At 46.4% G+C, this 22,083-nt stretch overlaps 1 pseudogene; it reads right to left on the minus strand.

Annotated features, from left to right (window-relative positions):
- Positions 1 to 218: 218 nt before the first annotated feature.
- Positions 219 to 22,083, minus strand: part of LOC136615971 (zinc finger protein 208-like) — a 123,962-nt pseudogene continuing 102,097 nt past the window's right edge.

The following is a 22,083-nucleotide window of genomic DNA, read 5'->3' on the forward strand; positions in this document are numbered from 1 at the left end:
GTTTATATTATGTTTGCTGCTCAGTAAATGCTGTAAAAATTAAGCACCCAAAAAACGGAATTTGTCTTACATTCTGCTCAAAAAAGTGAAAAAACTTTTCAATACATTTCTCACATTCCAGACAAAAATATTGTTTTTCTCTATGTGAGTTCTGATGAGCTTTCAAAATTTCCTCGTAAAACAGTTTATACATAACAAAGATCAAAATAGCTTCTTCCCTAAGTGATTTCTCTGATGCTCCCTACATTTTTCATTAGTGGCAAAACATTTCCCACATTCTCTCCTGTGTGAATTCTCTGATGTTTAACAAGATTTGACTTAACTGTAAAATTCTTCCCACATTCTGAACATGAATATGGCTTCTCCCCTGTGTGAATCCTCTGATGTTGAACAAGATATGATTTATCTTTAAAAATCTTTCCACATTCTGAACATGAATACGGCTTCTCACCTGTCTGAGTTCTCTGATGTTTAACAAGATGTGACTTAATTGTAAAACTCTTCCCACATTCTGAACATGAATACCGCTTCTCCCCTGTGTGAATCCTCTGATGTTTAACAAGATCTGACTTGCGTGTAAAACTCTTTCCACATTCTGAACATGAATATGGCTTCTCCCCTGTGTGAATCCTCTGATGTTGAACAAGATATGATTTATCTTTAAAAATCTTTCCACATTCTGAACATGAATACGGCTTCTCACCTGTCTGAGTTCTCTGATGTTTAACAAGATGTGACTTAATTGTAAAACTCTTCCCACATTCTGAACATGAATACCGCTTCTCCCCTGTGTGAACCCTCTGATGTTTAACAAGATATGACTTAGCTGTAAACCCCTTCCCACATTCTAAACATGAATATGGCTTTTTTCCTGTGTGAGTCCTCTGATGCTTAAGAAGATCGGACTTATTTGTAAAACTCTTTCAACATTCTGAACACGAATACGGCTTCTCCTCTGCATGAATCCTCTGATGTTTAACAAGATCTGATTTTCGTGTACAACCTTTCCCACATTCTGAACATCTGTACGGCTTTTCTCCTGTGTGCATTTTCTGATGAGAGACAATATTTGATTTTGATGTAAACCATTTACCACATTCTGAACATGAATAACACTTCTCTTCCGTATGGATTCCCTGATGTGTAATAAGATTTGATTTGGCTTTAAAACATTTACCACATTCTAAACATGAAAAACACTTCTCTCCTGTATGGATTCTTTGATGTGTAATAAGATTTGATTTGTATGTAAAGCATTTTCCACATTGTGAACATGAAAATGGTTTTTCTCCTGTGTGAATTCTCTCATGATTAAGAAGGTCTGATTTGTACTGAAAACATTTTCCACATTCTGAGCATGAAAATGGCTTCTCTCTTGTGTGACTTTTTTGCATTTAATATTTGATTTACTTGTAAAATTTTTCTCACATTTTGAATTTAAAAATATTGTTTGCTCTTCTAAATGAATTGTTAGGTGATTTTTGAGTTCTGAACATGGAAATTGCTTCTTCTCTGTGTGACTTCTCTCATGTATAATACAATTTGCTTTCTCTGTCAAACAATTCCCATATTCTGAATAGGAGTATGGCTTCTTATCTAAACTGTGATTTCCTGGCTGTACATGAAGGGTAGTAAGCTTTTCTTCCGAAAAATGCTGTATAATTTCTTTTACTGTATAATTAGGGGATAACATGGATTTTCTCTCAGATTTCTCACTGGGATTATCTGTTAGGATTAAAATGAATTCAATTATATATTTTTATCTTCAAATCACAAAGTAGACAAACGTATAATATGTATCCATGTGCTGTGCGATGCAAGTTGTGCCAGGGTGCCACCCTGCATTGTCTATATAAATAAAACCTCAGGCTTTCTTCACACGAGTGTATATCAGCCGCATTTTTACGCCCCACCGATATACGTGACCATCTGAGGTGAAATAGGTGGGGTTCACCTCTTGGTGGTATCTCAGCTGTGGCAATAACTGCCTTAGGAGTTAAACAGTGGATAAAAACAAGAAAACCAGGCTGTGATGCACACGTTCAACAGACACCAGCAGATATAACCTGTTTCCGGGCAACAAAACCCCTTCATCAGATAAAGCTGGACTGTAGCTGCAATGAAAGCTTAACTGGAAAGAGAAGTAACAGGATTCTCTCCTCTGGATACAGGTAAGCATGGAGTACAGCTATAACAGTGCAGAGCCCAGCTTTATCTGATGAAGGGGTTTTGCCCAAAATTCATTATATGCAGGTTTAAATAAAAGAGAAGTCAGGCCACGCCTTAATTGTGAGATTCATTCCACGCTATTGAACATGTGCGCCACATCCTAGTTTCCTTTTATCCACCCTCTGATTCACCACGCTCACTCACTTATAGTGTAACCATTACCCAGATCCACGGCACAGATTGTACTATTGTTGGCGACTCCGTTCGCTAGAATCATCTAAACTGCACTGTTTGTTGGGAACTGAACAGCGTCGGGTGAACCCTATTGACTACAATGTGGTCCGCCCACTCCCTGCCTAGCTGCCCGACTTTTTCTTCTGGAATTTTCAGCCACATCCATGATGGGATCTCTGACCGGAGGTTCTGACGTAGATCTAAAACCACCCTAACAGAATTAGAACCTGATATCCAGGAGGATAAAGTGGAGTGGGCCGTGAATCAGCCACAAATTCATAACGCCCCTGGAATCGATTGCATACCTGCTGACCTCCCCAATCCCCCGCCAGTCCAGATACTAACAACAGTTTTCGTGAGCAAAATAATAGCCCTGATATCTCATGCAAGCAAAATCCTACTGAAGATTATACAAGAATGCATGACAGTAACAGTGGGATGGAAACTCCCTGACACACAAGCTGGGTTTTACCAAGAAGGAGGGATAAGAGACCAAATTGTAAATTTCTGATGGATCATGGTGTAATTATGCTTCATCCATTATAGCAAAGCCTTTGCTTGCATTGAGCATGAGAAGCTGTGGCCATGCCTAAGACAAATGGGAATCCCGGGACATCTGGGCAACTCATACAGTCATTAGATGTAAACTAAGTGGCTACAGTCAGGACCTCCAATGGGAACATAAAATGGTTCAAAATCAGGAAAGGCGTACGCCGAGGCTACATTGTTCAACCTGTATGCAGAGGCAATCTAGAGGCAATGTAATTTACACTAAGCCAACATCGGAGTCAATATCGGTGGAAGAAACATCAATAATCTCAGATCTGCAGATGATTCAACCTTGTGGCAGAAAGTCAGGAGGATCTTTAACAACTGATACTAACAGTTAACCCCTTAGAGACGAAGACTCTTTGCACCTAAATGACCAAGTAATTTTTCAGATTTTTTCATCAACTCATTACAGAAGCCATAACATTTTAATTTTTCCATTGACATATCCATATGAGGGCTTGTTTCTTGCGGGACAAGTTGTATTTTTTAATTGCATCATTTCTGGGTACTTATTAAAAGTTATACAATAAATTATGTTTTTTAGGGCCTTTAGTGTGCAAAATAAATAATGTAATTTCATTCATCTTCGGGTCAGCCCGAGTCCTGTGATGCCAAAAGTAAACAGTTTTTTATGTTTAGCTATATTTGTATACAAAAAATAACTATATATAGTTTGTGTTGCAGCTATCCAAGAGCCGAAACATTTTTATTAGGGATGAGCGAGCCTACTCGGCCACGACCCTTTTTCGCCCGAGCGCCGCGATTTTCGAGTACTTCCGTACTCGGGAGAAAAGATTCGGGGGGCTCCGTGGGTGAATGGGGGGTTGCAGCAGGGAGTGGGGGGGAGAGGGAGAGAGAGAGAGGGATCCCCCCTGTTCCCCGCTGCTACCCCCGCTCCGCCACGCCTCCCCCCGCCCCCCGGCGCCCCCCGAATCTTTTCACCCGAGTACAGAAGTACTCGAAAATCGCGGTGCTCGATCGAGTAATTACTCGAAACGAGTATACTCACTCATCTCTAATTTTTATTTTCCATTTCCATTGAGTTCTATAAGGGCTTGTTTTTTGCGGGGTGAACTCCAGTCTTTTAGGAACAGATAACATTTTGATCACTTTTTATTCCATATTTTCTAGAGGCAAGATTAACAAAACCTGCAATTCTGGCATGCTTTTTTAAAATTTTTAATGGCATTCACCGTGAAGTATAACTATTATGTTAAATTAATTCCGCAGTCTGGTACGATGATGTCATTACAAATTTATATAGTATTTTTGCCTTGCAACTTTCTCACCATTTATTTATTCTTTATTGATCACTGTTTCAAAGACCCCTAATCTTTTTTTGCCAACTGTGTGTGAAAGGTTTTTTTTGTGGAATGAGTTGTTCTTTTTATTAGTACCATTGTTGATACATGTGATGTTATGATCATTTCTATTTTGTTTTTTGGAAGGCCCCAGTAACAATTCCAAAGCAGCAGTATAGGGGGAGCACAGTATTAGTTCCATTTCAGTAGTAGTAGCAGTCTAGACAGGCCCCAGTAACATATCACTAGCAGCAGTACAGGGGGAGCACAGTATTAGTTCCATTTCAGTAGTAGTAGCAGTCTAGACATGCCCCAGTAACATATCACTAGCAGCAGTATAGGGGAGCACAGTCTTAGTTCCATTTCAGTAATAGTAGCAGTCAAGGCAGGCCCCAGTAACAATTCCGAAGCAGCAGTATAGGGGGAGCACAGTATTAGTTCCATTTCAGTAGTAGTTGCAGTCTAGACAGGCCCCAGTAACATATCACTAGCAGCAGTATAGGGGGAGCACAGTCTTAGTTCCATTTCAGTAATAGTAGCAGACAAGGCAGGCCCCAGTAACAATTCCGAAGCAGCAGTATAGGGGGAGCACAGTATTAGTTCCATTTCAGTAGTAGTTGCAGTCTAGACAGGCCCCAGTAACATATCACTAGCAGCAGTATAGGGGGAGCACAGTATTAGTTCCATTTCAGTAGTAGTAGCAGTCTGGACAGGCCCCAGTAACATATCACTGGCAGCAGTATAGGGGGAGCACAGTATTAGTTCCATTTCAGTAGTAGTAGCAGTCTAAACAGGCCCCAGTAACATATCACTAGCAGCAGTATAGGGGGAGCACAGTCTTAGTTCCATTTCAGTAATAGTAGCAGTCAAGACAGGCCCCAGTAACAATTCCGAAGCAGCAGTATAGGGGGAGCACAGTATTAGTTCAATTTCAGTAGTAGTAGCAGTCTAGACAGGCCCCAGTAACATATCACTAGCAGCAGTATAGGGGGAGCACAGTATTAGTTCCATTTCAGTAGTAGTAGCAGTCAAGACAGGCCACAGTAACATTCCCTTTGCAGCAGTTTAGGGAGATAACAGTCTCTTTCACATTTCAGTAGTTGCAGTATAGACAAGGCCCCAGTTACATTTATGCAGCAAAAGTGTAGGCCAACCCCACACACCTTGCTGTAGCATGAGTCCAGGCGAAGCCCATAAAAATTACTAGGATTACACTGTAGGCGAGGGCCCCAAAAAAATGGTGTACCAACAGTACTAATGTACCTCAGAAAAATTGCCCATGCTCAACCAAGAGGGCAGGTGAAACCCATTAATCGCTTTGGTTACTGTGGCTTAATTTGTAACTAAGCCTGGAGGCAGCCCAGTTAAAATAAAAATTGGTTCAGGTGCAAGTTTCAACGCTTTAAAGAGAATTGAAACGTATAAACATTGTTTACAAAAGTAATATGACTGAGCCTTGTGGGCCTAAGAAAAATTGCCCGTTCGGCGTGATTACGTGAGGTTTCAGGAGGAGGAGCAGGAGAAGGAGGATGAATATAATACACAGATTGATGAAGCTAAAAGGTCCCCGTTTTTTATGGTGATAGAGAACGATGCTTCCATCCGCGGGTGCAGCCTACGTATTGTTTAGGTACCGCTGCTGTCCGCTGGTGGAGAAGAGAAGTCTGGGGAAATCCAGGCTTTGTTCATCTTTAGGAGTGTAAGCCTGTCGGCACTGTCAGTTGACAGGCGGGTACGCTTATCCGTGATGATTCCCCCAGCCGCACTAAACACCCTCTCTGACAAGACGCTAGCCGCAGGGCAAGCAAGCACCTCCAGGGCATACAGCGCGAGTTCAGGCCACGTGTCCAGCTTCGACACCCAGTAGTTGTAGGGGGCAGAGGCATCACGGAGGACGGTCGTGCGATCGGCTACGTACTCCCTCACCATCCTTTTACAGTGCTCCCGCCGACTCAGCCTTGACTGGGGAGCGGTGACACAGTCTTGCTGGGGAGCCATAAAGCTGGCAAAGGCCTTGGAGAGTGTTGGCCTGCCTTAGCTGTACATACTGCCTGATCTCCGAGCCTCCCCTGCTACCTGGCCCTCGGAACTGCGCCTTCTGCCACTAGCGCTGTCGGATGGGAATTTTACCATCAGTTTGTCCACCAGGGTCCTGTGGTATAGCATCACTCTCGAACCCCTTTCCTCTTCGGATATGAGAGTGGAAAGGTTCTCCTTATACCGTGGGTCGAGCAGTGTGTACACCCAGTAATCCGTAGTGGCCAGAATGCGTGTAACGTGAGGGTCACGAGAAAGGCATCCAAACATGAAGTCAGCCATGTGTGCCAGGGTACCTGTACGCAACACATGGCTGTCCTCACTAAGAAGATCACTTTCAGGATCCTCCTCCTCCTCCTCAGGCCATACACGCTGAAAGGATGAAAGGCAAGCAGCATGGGTACTCTCAGCAGTGGGCCCGGCTGTCTCTTTCTCCTGCTCCTCTTCAGGCTCCTCCCCCTCCACCTCTGCTTCCTCCTCCTCAACGCGTTGAGATATAGACATGAGGGTGCTCTGACTATCCAGCGACATACTGTCTTCCCCTGCCTCCGTTTCCGAGCGCAAAGCGCCTGCCTTTATGCTTTGCAGGGAACTTCTCAAGAGGCATAGCAGAGGAATGGTGACGCTAATGATTGCAGCATTGCCGCTCACCATCTGGGTAGACTCCTCAAAGTTTCCAAGGACCTGGCAGATGTCTGCCAACCAGGCCCACTCTTCTGTAAAGAATTGAGGAGGCTGACTCCCACTACGCCGCTCATGTTGGAGTTAGTTTTCCACTATAGCTCTACGCTGCTCATAGAGCCTGGCCAACATGTGGAGCGTAGAGTTCCACCATGTGGGCACGTCGCACAGCAGTCGGTGCACTGGCAGATTAAACCGATGTTGCAGGGTCCGCAGGGTGGCAGCATCCGTGTTGGACTTGCGGAAAGGTGCGCTGACCCGGCGCACCTTTCCAAGCAGGTATGACAAGTGTGGGTAGCTTTTCAGAAACCGCTGAACCACCAAATTAAAGACGTTGGCCAGGCATGGCACGTGCGTGAGGCTGCCGAGCTGCAGAGCCCCCACTAGGTTACGGCCGTTGTCACACACGACCATGCACACGGTCACACACGGTTGGAGGCTCAGCGGCGAAAGCCAGCGGTCGGTCTGCTCTGTCAGACCCTGCAGCAGTTCTCGGGCCATGTGCCTTTTCTCTCCTAAGCTGAGTAGTTTCAGCACGGCCTGCTGACGCTTGCCCATCGCTGTGCTGCCACGCCGCGCGACACCGACTGCTGGCGACGTGCTGCTGGCACATTTTGATTGCGAGACAGAGGTTGCGTAGGAGGAGGAGGAGGGTGGTTTAGTGAAGGAAGCATACACCGCCGCAGATACCAGCACCGAGCTGGGGCCCGCAATTCTGGGGGTGGGTAGGACGTGAGCGGTCCCAGGCTCTGACTCGGTCCCAGCCTCCACTAAATTCACCCAATGTGCCGTCAGGGAGACATAGTGGCCCTGCCCGCCTGTGCTTGTCTACGTGTCCATTGTTAAGTGGACCTTGGCAGTAACCGCATTGGTGAGGGCGCGTACAATGTTGCGGGAGACGTGGTCGTGCAGGGCTGGGACGGCACATCGGGAAAAGTAGTGGCGACTGGGAACCGAGTAGCGCGGGGCTGCCGCCGCCATCATGCTTTTGAAAGCCTCCGTTTCCACAAGCCTATACGGCAGCATCTCCAGGCTGATCAATTTGGCTATATGCACGTTTAACGCTTAAGCGTGCGGGTGCGTGGCGGCGTACTTGCGCTTGTGCTCAAACAGTTGCGCTAGCGACGGCTGGACGCTGCGCTGAGAGACATTGCTGGACGGGGCCGAGGACAGCGGAGGTGAGGGTGTGGGTGCAGGCCGGGAGACGGTCGTGCCTATGTCCTGAGAGGGGGCTTGGATCTCAGTGGCAGGTTGGGGCACAAAGGGAGAGGCAGTGGTGCAAACCGGAGGCGGTGAACGGCTTTCGTCCCACCTTGTGGGGTGCTTGGCCATCATATGCCTGCGCATGCTGGTGGTGGTGGCTCCCCGGCTGATCTTGGCGCGACAAACCTTGCACACCACAGTTCGTCGGTTGTCTGCGCTCTCAGTGAAAAACTGCCACACCTTTGAGCACCTCGGCCTCTGCAGAGTGGCATGGCGCAAGGGGGCGCTTTGGGAAACAGTTGGTGGATTATTCTGTCTGGCCCTTCCTCTACCCCTGGCCACCGCACTTCCTCTTCCAACCTGCCCTGCTGCTGCACTTGACTCCCCCTCTGAAGACCTGTCCTCAGTAGGCTTAGCAAACCAGGTGGGGTCAGTCACCTCATCGTCCAGCTGCTCTTCCTCCGAATCCTCTGTGCGCTCCTCCCTCGGACTTACTGCCCTTACTACTACCTCACTGATAGACAACTGTGTCTCATCGTCATCGTCCTCCTCACCTACTGAAAGCTCTTGAGACACTTGCCGAAAGTCCCCAGCCTCATCCCCCGGACCCCGGGAACTTTCCAAAGGTTGGGCATCGGTCACGACAAACTCCTCCAGTGGGAGAGGAACCATTGCTGCCCAATCTCGGCAGGGGCCCGAGAACAGTTCCTGGGAGTCTGCCTGCTACTCAGAATGTGTCATTTTCATGGAGTGAGGAGGCTGGGAGGAAGGAGGAGCAGCAGCCAGAGGATTCAGAGTTGCAGCTGTGGATGGCGTAGAAGACTGGGTGGTCGATAGATTGCTGGATGCACTTTCTGCCATCCATGACAGGACCTGCTCACACTGCTCAGTTTCTAATAAAGGTCTACCGCGTGGACCCATTAATTGTGAGATGAATCTGGGGACAGAAGAAACTTGCCTCTCTCCTAATCCCGCAGCAGTCGGCAGTGATACACCTGGACCTGGAGCTCGGCCTGTGCCCACACCCTGACTTGGGCGTCCTCGCCCCCGTCCATGTCCTCTAGGCCTACCCCTACCCCTGAGCATGGTGTATTACGAGTAGAGCAGAAACAGAACGCTGTAATTAAATGTGCCGCTTATTGGCCTGTGGTTGGAGGCTGACTTCGCTTACGGAACGCACAGCAGAGCCAGGAAACAATTATGCGCAAGCCTGTAGTGAGACCTAGGTGCGTATGACTGAGCTACTGAAATTCACAGGGCAGAACCAGTCAAGTGGCCAAAGGCCAGTGGTAGGCCTTAAGTATTTTGCTTCAATTTTTTTAAATGGTGAGGTGAAAAACCAGACAGACACCGTATGCAGCATATATATGTATACTCTTTCCCTCTGGCGGGATGACGGCGATCATGTAAAGGACACAGCAGAGCCAGGAAACAATTATGCGCAAGCCTGCTGTAACGCTTAGCTGGGTAATAATGAGTGACTACTCGTACCCCCAGCAGACACGCAGTAAACTGAAGACGGTCACATGCAGCCCAAATATAGTATTTTTTCCCAATTTTTGGGAAAAAGCCCACTGCCTATATAGCCTATATATGGATTTCCCTGTTGGAGGATGACTGTGGTTATTGAAAGCACAGTGCAGCCAGAAAAAATTATGCGCAAGGCTGGGTATTAATTAGCGACTACTACCCCCAGCAGACTCGCAGTAAACTGAAGACGGTCACAGGCAGCCCAAATATAGTATTTTTTCCCAATTTTTGGGAAAAAGCCCACTGCCTATATAGCCTGTATATGGATTTCCCTGTTGGAGGATGACTGTGGTTATTGAAAGCACAGTGCAGCCAGAAATAATTATTGCCAAGGCTGGGTATTAATTAGCGACTACTACCCCCAGCAGACACGCAGTAAACTGAAGACGGTCACAGGCAGCCCAAATATAGTATTTTTTCCCAATTTTTGGGAAAAAGCCCACTGCCTATATAGCCTGTATATGGATTTCCCTGTTGGAGGATGACTGTGGTTATTGAAAGCACAGTGCAGCCAGAAACAATTATGCGCAAGGCTGGGTATTAATTAGCGACTACTACCCCCAGCAGACACGCAGTAAACTGAAGACGGTCACAGGCAGCCCAAATATAGTATTTTTTCCCAATTTTTGGGAAAAAGCCCACTGCCTATATAGCCTGTATATGGATTTCCCTGTTGGAGGATGACTGTGGTTATTGAAAGCACAGTGCAGCCAGAAAAAATTATGCGCAAGGCTGGGTATTAATTAGCAACTACTACCCCCAGCAGACACGCAGTAAACTGAACACGGTCACAGGCAGCCCAAAGATTTTTTTTTCCAATTTTTTTGAAAAAGCCCACTGTCTATATAGCCAGTATATCTCTTTCCCTGTACCACTGTCCCTGCCTCACCAGTACTGCCCCTATACTCAGTAAAATGACTGCAGACTGAGGACGCTATGGTCTACACGCCCGATATACAAAAAAAAAAATTTGCAAAACTGCTAAAAGCAGCCTCAACAGTACTGCACACGGTCAGATGTGGCCCTAAGAGGAACCGTTGTGGTTCTTGATGACGAAGATAACAGCCTAACACTCTCCCTATAGCAGCTACAGCAAGACGGCACTTTCCCTAATGTCTCTCAGCGTGCATCTGTGGCGAGCCGCTGGCGGCCCCAGTTTATATACTCGGGTGGCACCTGATCTCCCCAGCCACTCACTGCAGGGGGGTGGGATAGGGCTGGAACTTCACAGGAGGAAGTTGTAATGCCTTCCCTGTCTTTCTATTGACCAGAAAAGGGCGCAAATTTCTCAGGGAAGAAAATGGAAGTGACTCGAACACTGCGTGGTGCTCGTCTCGAGTAACGAGCATCTCGAGTACCCTAATACACGAACGAGTATAAAGCTCGGACGAGTACGCTCGCTCATCTCTAATAATTATGAGATAGGAAGACTTGACCCCATGGTAGATAAAAGTTAATGACAAGTCCTCAAGCTGTGATGAACGTAAAATGTGTGATTAAGCTTCTTAACTGTACCTACACCCCACAGATCAGTGATCCATGTTATACATTGAGTTTGCTGTTTCCACCTGTGGGCGGGGACCAAATACCTGCTGTTGTCTCTGATCCTGGGGTTATACTTGCTTCGCGCTACCAGGTAATGGGACCAAGGCAGATTACGGGAGACTGCCTGAGGGATGCTGTGCGGAGAGGAGAACCGTAAAGGGCACGCTGTCTCTGGGATATGGCCTGAGCTACAGAGAGCAAGCGCAGACGTGGGATGGTTGTGTGGGGACAGGTGCCTAGAACAGGTGCCAGGTACAGGCCCTAACGGGATTGTGCTTTGGTACAACTGATAATGCCTATGCACCTCATGACCTCCGAGGGCAACAGTGAGGGCCGTGTCTGGAGAACTAGGAACACCTCTCCCAAAGGTTTCTCTGACGTCATTGGGGTCCCAAGGGGGGTACCGGCCGAGTATAGGGCGAGAAATCACATGGCTGCAGGGGGTTTGAGTCTCTTCTTGCATGGTGGGTAACAGTGAATAAAGATGTAGACTGGATTAAATAAATAAATATATATATATTCTAACCAACAGAGATTTGTTAATTATACAAGAGATGCAATTAGGGGCCTAGAGGAACAACTAGGAGCTACCTTACTCATTGCATGGCAAAATAGAATGGCTCTTTTAATATGTTACTAGCAGAAAAAGGAGGAGTTTGTAAAATAATTGGAGGATATTGTTGTACTATCATTCCTAATAACACAGCACCAGATGATACCTGAGCGCTGGAAGGGTAAATGCATAATAAAATGAACTAGCTGATAACTCTGGCATAGACGATCCATTCAGGGACTGGTTGAAAGCTTGTTCGGACACTGGTCACAAGTCATATACTCCACACTAGTCTCTGTGTCAGTATTTGTCTCCATTCTAGTACTCTGTGATTGCTGCTGTATTCCATGTATCTGAGGACTGCTATAAAACCTTATTGACACTTCCATCACCAAAACTCTGTTCCAAAATATACAAGATGACAGAGAACAAGATGACTTACTGGGTCAGGTGTCCACCTCTGTCTGACACATGATGGGTAAAAGATCTACGAAGAAAGCGCCATTTTACTTTGATGATTTTGAAGTGTGACATTCCTGATTGTACCGGAGGATTGCTCTAAATAACTGATTGACACTTCGATAAGTAAGATTTTATATCATGATGGACAATATTTTATATATGAAGAAAGAAGCATCAATCTCATAATAAATCAAGGCCAAGCTTCTCTTGGGGCGGGCCTAATTTTGGATACAATTGGTGGAATGACTATATATATATATATATATATATATATATATATATATATATATATATATATACACATCAATGTAATACTTTTCTATAAAATAATTACATACTTAGTCTTGAAGTGCGAACCCAGGCCTTCTGGTAATAAAGCTTCGGGCCGGAGGAAGCCAGGGGGTCTTTGGTAAAGTCATTTTATATGTGTATTTACTATTATACTGTGTTGATGTATTGATCTAAAGTGGGGAATGTTAAGAAAATTATAGATCAATGTATCAGTTAATTGTTCTTTTATTGGATTGTAGACTAGAAAGATATAGCCTGCTGCTAGTTTAAGTAGTAAAGGGGTTAAACGAAACCCTTTCTATACCATTACGAGGTAGACGGACAAGATAAGAGTCTCCAGACTGCCTCCCTTGCATTCCTTTTCACTGAATTCATAAGGGTCTCATTGTATGTTATAGTAACACCTCAAAAGGTGTAACTTATGTTAATCATTTTAGTTTCAGCCTATTATGTATTATTATTAATCTTGGAGGTATGTACTTTTTCTGTGATGTAATTTATAGTATAAAAACCAAATACACCTTAGAATAAATTAGAAATCATCTGATACCGCACAGGCTGGTGTGATTTGTATTTCTCCTGGGTCCAGACTTCTGCACAAGATCTGGGATTGTCTTCTTTTTGATAAACACATAAATTCTCCTTACAGTCGCACAGCAGTCGGTGCTCTGTCAGCTAAAACCGATGTTGCAGGGTCCTCAGGGAGGCAGTGTCTGTGGTGGACTTGCGGAAATGTGCGCAGACGCAGCGCACCTTGCCGAGCAGGTCAGACAAGTGGGGGTAGTTTTCCAGAAACCGCTGAACCACCAGATTGAAGACGTGGGCCAGGCATGGCATGTGTGTGAGGTTGCCGAGCTGCAGAGCCGCCACCAGGTTACGGCCATTGTCACACACGACCATGCTTGGCTGGAGGCTCAGCGGCGAAAGCCAGCAGTCGGTCTGCTCTGTCAGACCCTGCAGCAGCTCGGGGTCTTGCTGATGCTTGCCCACCGCTGTGCTGCCGCGCTGCACGCTACCGACTACTGGCGACGTGCTCACACTTCTTAATTGAGAGGTAGAGGTGGCGGAGGAAGAGGGGGAGGGTTTGGAGGAGGTGGCATAAAACGCCGCAGATACCAGCACCGAGGTAGGACCCACTATTCTTGGTGTAGGTAAGATGTAAGCCGTCCCAGGCTCTGACTTGGTCCCAGCCTCCACCAAATTCACACAATGTGCCGTCCGGGAGATATAGTGGCCCTGCCCGCCAGTACTTGTCCACGTGTCCGTGGTTAAGTGGACCTTCCCAGTAACCGCGTTGGTGAGGGCACGATTTATGTTGCGGGAGACGTGCTGGTGTAGGGCTGGGATGGCACATGGGGAAAAATAGTGGTGACTGGGGACCGAGTAGTGCGGGACCGCCGCCGCCATCATGTTTTTCAAAGCCTCCATTTCCACAAGCCTGTATGGCAGCATCTCCAGGCTGATTAATTTGACAATGTGCACGTTTAAAGCTTGTGCATGCGGGCAGGTGGTGGTGTATTTGTGCTTTCGCTCCAATGCTTGTCGTAGCGTTGAGTTGAGGACGGTGGAGGTGAGGGTGTGGATGCAGGGCGGGAGGTGCTCGTGCCTGTGTCCTGGGAGGGGGATTGGATCTGTGTGGCAGGTTGGGTCACAGGGGAAGAGGCAGTGGTGTGCCCCGAGGCAGTGGTGTGCCCCGAGGCAGTGAATGGCCTTCGTCCCACCTTGTCCGGTGCTTGGCCATCATATGCCTGTGCATGCTGGCGATGGTGAGGCTGGCAGTGGTGGTTCCCCGGCTGATCTTGGTGCGACACAGGTTGCACCCCACTGTTCGTCTGTCGTCCGCGCTCTCACTAAAAACATACAAACCTTTGAACACCTAGCCCTCTGCACGGAGGCTTGCCGCGAGGGGGTGCTTTGGGAAACAGTTGGGGGATTCTTCGCTTTGGCCCTGCCTCTACCCCTGGCCACTCCACTGCCTCTTCCAACCTGTCCTGCTACTGCACTTGCTTCCCCCTCTGAAGCCCTGTCCTCAGAAAGCTTAGCAAGCCAGGTGGGGTCAGTCACCTCATCGTTCAGCAACTCTTCTTCCGAATCCTCTGTGCGCTCCTCCCTCGGACTTACTGCCCTTACTACTACCTCACTGACAGACAACTGTGTCTCATCATCCTCATCCACAAAAAGCTCTTGAGACAGTTGCCGGAAGTCCCCAGCCTCATCACCCAGACTCCGGGAACTTTCCAAAGGTTGGGCATCAGTCACGACACACTCCTCAGGTGAGAGAGGAAACGTTTTTTCCTGCTCATGGCAGGGACCCGAGAACAGTTCCTGGGCGTCTGCCTGCTCAGAATATGTCATTTTCATGGAGTGAGGAGGCTGGGAGGAAGGAGGAGCAGCCAGAGGATTCAAAGATGTAGTCCCTAGGGTGATCGATACATCGTTGGAGGAGTTTTCTGCCATCCACGACAGGACCTGCTCGCACTGCTCTGTTTGTAATAAAGGTCTACCATGCGGATGCGTAAATTGTGTTATAAAGCTGGGGAGCCCAGAAACTGGCCGCTCTCGTAATTCCGCAGCAGCCGGCTGTGATTCACAACGCCCAGGAACTCGGCCTTTGCCGCTTCCTCGACCCTTACCCCTACTCCGCATCATGGCGGATTAAGAATAGAGCAGGGCCCAAATAAATAACCCCACTGTACAGCACTGACAACTGGGGCTTAATTCACCGCACACAGAGACTTGTAGATAGTGGAGGCTCTATGCTGTGACTTGAAAAAATTAACCCGTTGTCTTGCGCTGATACCTAGGGGTAATTTACTGCTCGCAGAGACTTGTAGATAATAAAGGCTGTATGGAATGGGAGAAGACTCTAAAGCCAGTGGATAGTGCTGGTAACTGCGGCTATCTCAACGCCACCAAGGAAAGGGTATTGTGTGACGCTCTGCACAGCGGCAGAGCTGAAATACTTTGCAGTGGCCCAGGAAATATTACAGTACTGTTTAGTGGTGAGACCTCTGTGTAATGCACTGCAGACACAGAACTGTATAACTGAAGTCGTTTGCAGTAGGCTAGGAAACGTTTGAGTGCAGCTTTACGGTGAGAGCTGGTTGTACGGCACTGCAGGCTGAGAACGCTATTACTGAAAGGCTGCGAACAGGCCTAGATGCGTAATACAAAAATTGATGCACTACTGCTCCCAGCCAGCCACAACTGTAAAGCACACGGTCAGATGTAACCCTAAGAAGGAGCGTTGGGGTTTTGGCACGGAGGATCAGGACTGTATAACTTTCCCTATATAAGTAGCTGTGTCCCTACACTCTGCCTTATGCACTGCAGACAGAGAACACTATAGTTGAAATAGCCTGCACAGCCCTAGATGCTTAAAAAAAAAAAAGATTGGTGCACTACTGCTCTCAGCCAGCCACAACAGTAATGAACACTATGGGGAGTAGCCCTAAGAAGGACCGTTGGGGTTCTTGATGACAGGATCCTACGCTAACAATATCCCTGTATAAGCAGAAGCACTTTCCCTAACCTCTGCCAGCATGCGTCTGAGGCGAGCCGCGGGCGGGACCAGTTTAAGTACTCAGCGGCCACCGGATCAGCCCAGCACTCACTACTGTGGGGGTGTGGGGGGGGGGGGAATTAGCCTTGCTCCTTATAGGCATAGAAAACATACCTAGAAGCCATAGAATAATTATTTCCCACATATTCCATACTGCGCGTATTTTATTAGCGAGGAACTGGAGATCTAAGTACATACCCTCCATAGAAGAAATGCAAGTTGTTAGTCTAAATTGCGTCTATGAAAAACTGATTGCCGACCAGAGAAACACTTTGCCCCAATTCAGGAAAGATTGGGCAGCGTGGATCCAGACAGCAAAAATGCCGGCAGGCTTCGACTAGCCCAGGGTTGCTTCTCCTCCCGCCCCTCCACCATACCCCTCCATAGACTCAGCTCACCACATGGGGACTACTCACTGGACATAAAATTGGCTCCATGTTAGCGTATACTGGACAATCAATCATATCGCCCTTTCTGTTTGTAATTCTTAAGAGTAAATTAAACGAATGTTATTTTATGTGCTCTTAGAATTGCTGTCTGAAATGCAAATATACGCGTTTTGAGGTACCTTCTGAAGTTCAAGTTTAAGGTTACAAACTTTCCTGATATTCCTCCCCCTCCCCCCCCTCCCTCATCTTCCCTCCCCATAAAGATGTAATATGCAATGTTTAAAGTCGATGATGAAAATCATTGTATTCTCTACTTAAACATGTTGTATATTCTGGAATGCCAATAAAACTCAATGTTTAAAATAAGACACCTTACCAGGGAGCGACAAGAAACTACCCTGCAGTAAAGCAAAATTTGATCAGCTCAGAATTACTATCGGTAACATTAATTGGGACAACGTCCTCGAAATAACAGCACAGATGACAAATGGGAGAAGTTTTAAAACATCCTAATTACCTCATGTGAGCAGTTCATGCCCTTTAAGAAAAAAAGAACTACAAGTAGAAGGAAACCAATGTGGCTCGACAAGACTGTAAGGGGGCAATAAACACACGGTCAGATATAACCCTAAGAAGGAGCGTTGGGGTTCTTGCCCGGAGGATCAGGACTGTATAACTTTCCCTATATAAGTAGCTCTGTCCCTACACTCTGCCTTATGCACTGCAGACAGAGAACGCTATAGTTGAAATGGCCTGCACAGCCCTAGATGCTTAAAAAAAATATTGGTGCACTACTGCTCTCAGCCAGCCCCAACAGTAATGCACACTCTGGGGAGTAACCCTAAGAAGGACCGTTGGGGTTCTTGATGACAGGATCCTACTCTAACACTTTCCCTATATAAGCAGCAGCACTATCCCTAACCTCTACCAGCATGCTTCTGAGGCGAGCCGCGGGCGGGACCAGTTTAAATATTCGGCGGTCACCTGATCTCGCCAGCCACTCACTACTGTGTGGGGGGAGAGGGCTGGCACGTCACAGCAGGAAGTGGTAATGCCTTCCCGGCATATCTATTGGCTAGAAAATGGCGCTAAACATGTGGGGGATGGAAATGTAATTGACTCAAGTACCGCGTGGTGTTCGACTCGAGTAACGAGCATCTCGATTACCCTAATACTCAAACGAGCATCAAGCTCGGACAAGTGTGCTCGCTCATCTCTAGCAGGATAATATTGTAAAAAATGCTCATTCTCCCTTGCATACTATATCTCCTTAGAACTCTCTCTGTGCCTATTCCGGACCCTATTTTCTCGACGCTTCACCAACAAATGAGTGGGTTTGTCTGGCGGGGAGCTAGGCCCAGGGTGGCATTCTCTATTCTAAATAGACCCTTAAAATATGGGTCTTCCCAACCTACATAACTACCATAGAGCCTTTTTAATCGACCAAAGCAGACATTGGTGTAAAACAATTACTAAAATAAGAAGGCAGCGAAGAAGCACTAAAATCATACAGGGAAAAAAGCAAATTATGTAAGATCAAAATTGCCAAGGAGGAGGCAGAGAGACTGATCGCCAAAGAGAGCAAAAATAACCCGAAACTATTCTTTAATTATATAAACAGTAAAAGGATCTGCACTGAGAGCACTGGCCCTTTAATGAATAATGCAGGAGAAACCACAGAAGCAGATAAGGGGGAAGGCAAACTATTCAATTGATTTTTCTCAAGTGTATTCACGAATGAAAAAGAAATGCTACACGAGATGCAGGGGGATAAAACAAACCCCCCATCAAGTATTGCATGCCTAAGACAGGAGGAAGTGCAGAGGCGGTTAAGAAGGATTAGGCCTCATATCCAAAATCAGGCCCGCCTTGGATTCGTCATGTAGAATCCGTAGCGGGTCCCTCCTGCCCCGCGGACATGAGGCCTAAAAATTAGAATAAACTCACCTGCTCCTGACGATGCGGATTTTCCTTCCTTCGCGGCCGGATCTCCTCTCTTCGGCCCAGCACTTGTCAGGCCCCACATGGAATACTATGTACAGTTCTGGTCACCGCTGCTCAGGAAAGATGTTACAGCGCTTGAGGGGGTTCAAAGAAGGGCAACTAAATTAATAAATGGAATGGGAGAACTGCAATACCCAGAGAGGCTATCAAAACTGGGATTATTTACCCTGGAACAAGGACGGCTAGGGTGCGATCAGATAACTATGTATAAATACATGAGGGGACAATACAAGGATCTCTCCCATGATCTGTTTATACCCCGGACTGCAATTGTAACAAGAGGGCATCGGCTATGACTAGAAGAAAGCAGGTTTCATCACCAACACAGAAGGGGGTTCTTTACTGGAAGTCTCTGCCTGAGAACGTGGTGATGGCAAAATTTAAGCCCTGTGATATTACAGGTTATAGACATTAGGTGACCAGCGGGGTTGTTGATCCGGGTCTTACAGTCCGGTAGGGACTCAAACATTAATCCAGGGATTAACGGGAAGGAATTTTTTCCTCCAAATGAGCTGAATTGGCATCTGCCTCGTTGTTTTTCTTTTGCCTTCTTCTGGATCAACAAGGGGAAGGGGTAGAAACAGGTTGAACTAGATGGACATTGCCTTCATTCAGCCTAACATACTATGTTATGCTTGCATTGAACACGAGAAAATGTGGCCATGCCTAAGACAAATGGGAATCCCGGGACATCTGGGGCAACTCATATAGTCGTTATGTGCAAACTAAGAGGCTGCAGTCAGGACCTCCAATATTAACACGCTGCATCTTATCCCCTGTATGCAGAAGTGATCTTGTGGTAATGCAATTTGGATGAGTCCAACATCGGAGTTAAGATCGGTGGAAGAAACATCAACAACCACAGATCTGCAGATGAAACTAAAAGTTAACCCCTTAGTGACGAAGCCCGTTTGCACCTTAATGAGCAACTCATTTTTCAATTATTTATCGTCATATTCCAAGCGCCATAACTTTCTAATTTTTCCATTGACATAGCCGTATGAGAGCTTGTGTTTTTGCAATATATGTTGTATTATTTTATTGCATTGTTTTGGGGTACATATAATGAATTCTATAACTTTTAGCAATTTCTTTTAGGGGGATTGAGGAAAAAAAAGACATTTGTATTTTGGATTTCATTTTTAAAGCCTTCACTGTGCAAAAAAATAATGTGATATTCTTCCCAGGATCAGTGCGATTCCGGCGATACAAAGTTTATAAAGTTTTTTTATACACAAAAACTTTTTTTTTTAAAGATGTCTTTTGTGTCGCCGCATTCCAAGAGCCAGGGCATTTTTATTTTTCCATCGAAGGAGCTCTATGAGGGCTTGTTTTTGGCAGGGTGAACTCAAGTCTTCGTTTAGGCCACTTTTGTGAACATATAACATTTTAATTGCTTTCTGTTCCATTTTTTTCTAGAGGCAAGATTAACAAAATCTGCAACTTTGGCATGTTTCTTTTTATTTTTAACAGTGAGGTATAAATACTGTTATATTTATTCTGTAGGTCAATACAATTATGTCATTACCAAATTTATATAGGGTTTTGGTTTTTTTTGCAACTTTTAAATAAAAAAAAAATGTTTTAGTTGTTTTATTGTTCTGATACTGTAATATAATGTAGTTGATATCAGTGTGCTGTATATGTGTATATGTATCCTCTGGCTGATAACAGAGACTACAGCAGGGACCAGGACCTGATACACTGCAATAGGACCTGTGATGATGTCACCATCATGTGATCAGTATATAAGGGGAGGAGCTCAGCAGGGAGGAGGAGAAGTGGTGGATAAAGGACCTGTAATGACATCAACATCATGTGATCAGTATATAAGGGGTGGCATATATTTATATTCCACAACACTTCTGCTCGATTCGACCCAAACAACCAATCAATGTGATTCGCAAACCCAAACAACCAATCAGAAGTGTTGAGGAATATAGAAATATGCTAAGGGGTGGAGCTCAGCAAAGAGGAGAAGTGGTGGCTGAAGGACCTGCGATGACATCACCGTCAAGTGATCAGTATATAAGGAGCGGAGCTCAGCCGTGAGAAATATCAGATGAAGGCTTTGTGACGCCGGTGATGTGACGGGAGGGAAGGAGCTCCTGTGATCTGTGAGGAGGGTGAAGGACAGACACCAACTCTTAGTACTAAGCAGAATGATATATGAGGAGGTCACACAGGTGGGAATCCTTGACAACAAGCCCCTCACATAGCGACCGGTCATAGGAGGAGGCGGCTTAGTATTATACTTGTACATGGATGAGGCCTCTACAGGGTGTCAGTCACACAGTTACATGTAGGGCACCATGCAGGCTTACCGCCTATTAGTGATTTTACATAAGATACCCTTAGTGTGTGTCCTGTTGATCCACACTATATAACAAGACTGTACACATTTTACACTGTCTATTTTTGGCTCAAAGAGTATGTAAAATACCCTTAGTGTGTGTTCTCTCGATCCACACTATATAACAAGACTCTACACAAATTTACACTGTCTATTTTTGGCTTAAAGCATATGCAAAATACCTTGCATTTTGCGTAGCATTTTGACGCAGTGCATTATACAACATGATCAACACTAGGAGTAAGGGTCGAGGACGAGGACGTGGATGTAGGCGTCCGAATGAGGGTGTGGGCAAAGGCCGAGGTCCTGAGCGGGAAACAGCGCCTGCTGCTGAGGGATTAGTAGAGTGCCGCGTATCTACGCTCCCTAGCTTCCTCTCACAGTTTACAGGTCCGCGTGGTACACCATTATTAAAACCACAACTGTGCGATCAGCTAATGACATGGGTAGCAGATAACGCGTCCAGTAATTTATCCACCGCCCAGTCTTCCACGCAGTACACTCACGCTAGCCAAGGGACTGGACCTGTGAATCCTCACGCTGATCCTCCTTCCTCCCAGCCTGGTCACTCCAGGAAGAGGAGAGATTCAGAACAGGCATACTCACAGGAACTGTTCTCAGGTCCCTTCCCTGAGTCGCAAATAACGGTTCATGAGCCATCTGAGGAGTTTGTTGTGACGGATGCCCGAAATTTGGACCTTTCACAGTCTCAGCGGGATGAGGGTGGGGACTTCCAAGTAGTGTCTCAAGAGGTATTTGATGATGATGATGATGATGAGACACAGTTGTCTGTTAGTGGGGTTGTTGTTAGGGCAGTAACCTGGGTTGGTAAGCCTACTGAAGTCAATGCTTCAGAAGGGGAGGCAAGTGCAGCACCAGAACAGGTTGGAAGAAGCAGTGGGGTGGCCAAAGGGAGAAGCAGAGCCAGAGCAAATAATCCCCCAACTGTTCCCCACAGGACTTCCCCACGGCAAGCTCCCGTGCAGAGAGCTAGGTGTTCGAAGGTTTGGATGTTTTTTAATGAGAGCGCGGGCGACCGACGAATAGTGGTATGCAACCTTTGCCACACCAGGATAAGCAGGGGAGTCACCACTACCAACCTGACCACCACCAGCATGCGCAGGCATATGATAGCTAAGCACCCGATGAGGTGGCACAAAGGCCATTCACTGCCTGCGGGTCACACCACTGCCTCTTCCCCTGTGTCACATGCTGGC

This window comes from Eleutherodactylus coqui, chromosome 1 (genome assembly GCF_035609145.1).
Source record: "Eleutherodactylus coqui strain aEleCoq1 chromosome 1, aEleCoq1.hap1, whole genome shotgun sequence".
Classification (NCBI taxonomy): domain Eukaryota; kingdom Metazoa; phylum Chordata; class Amphibia; order Anura; family Eleutherodactylidae; genus Eleutherodactylus; species Eleutherodactylus coqui.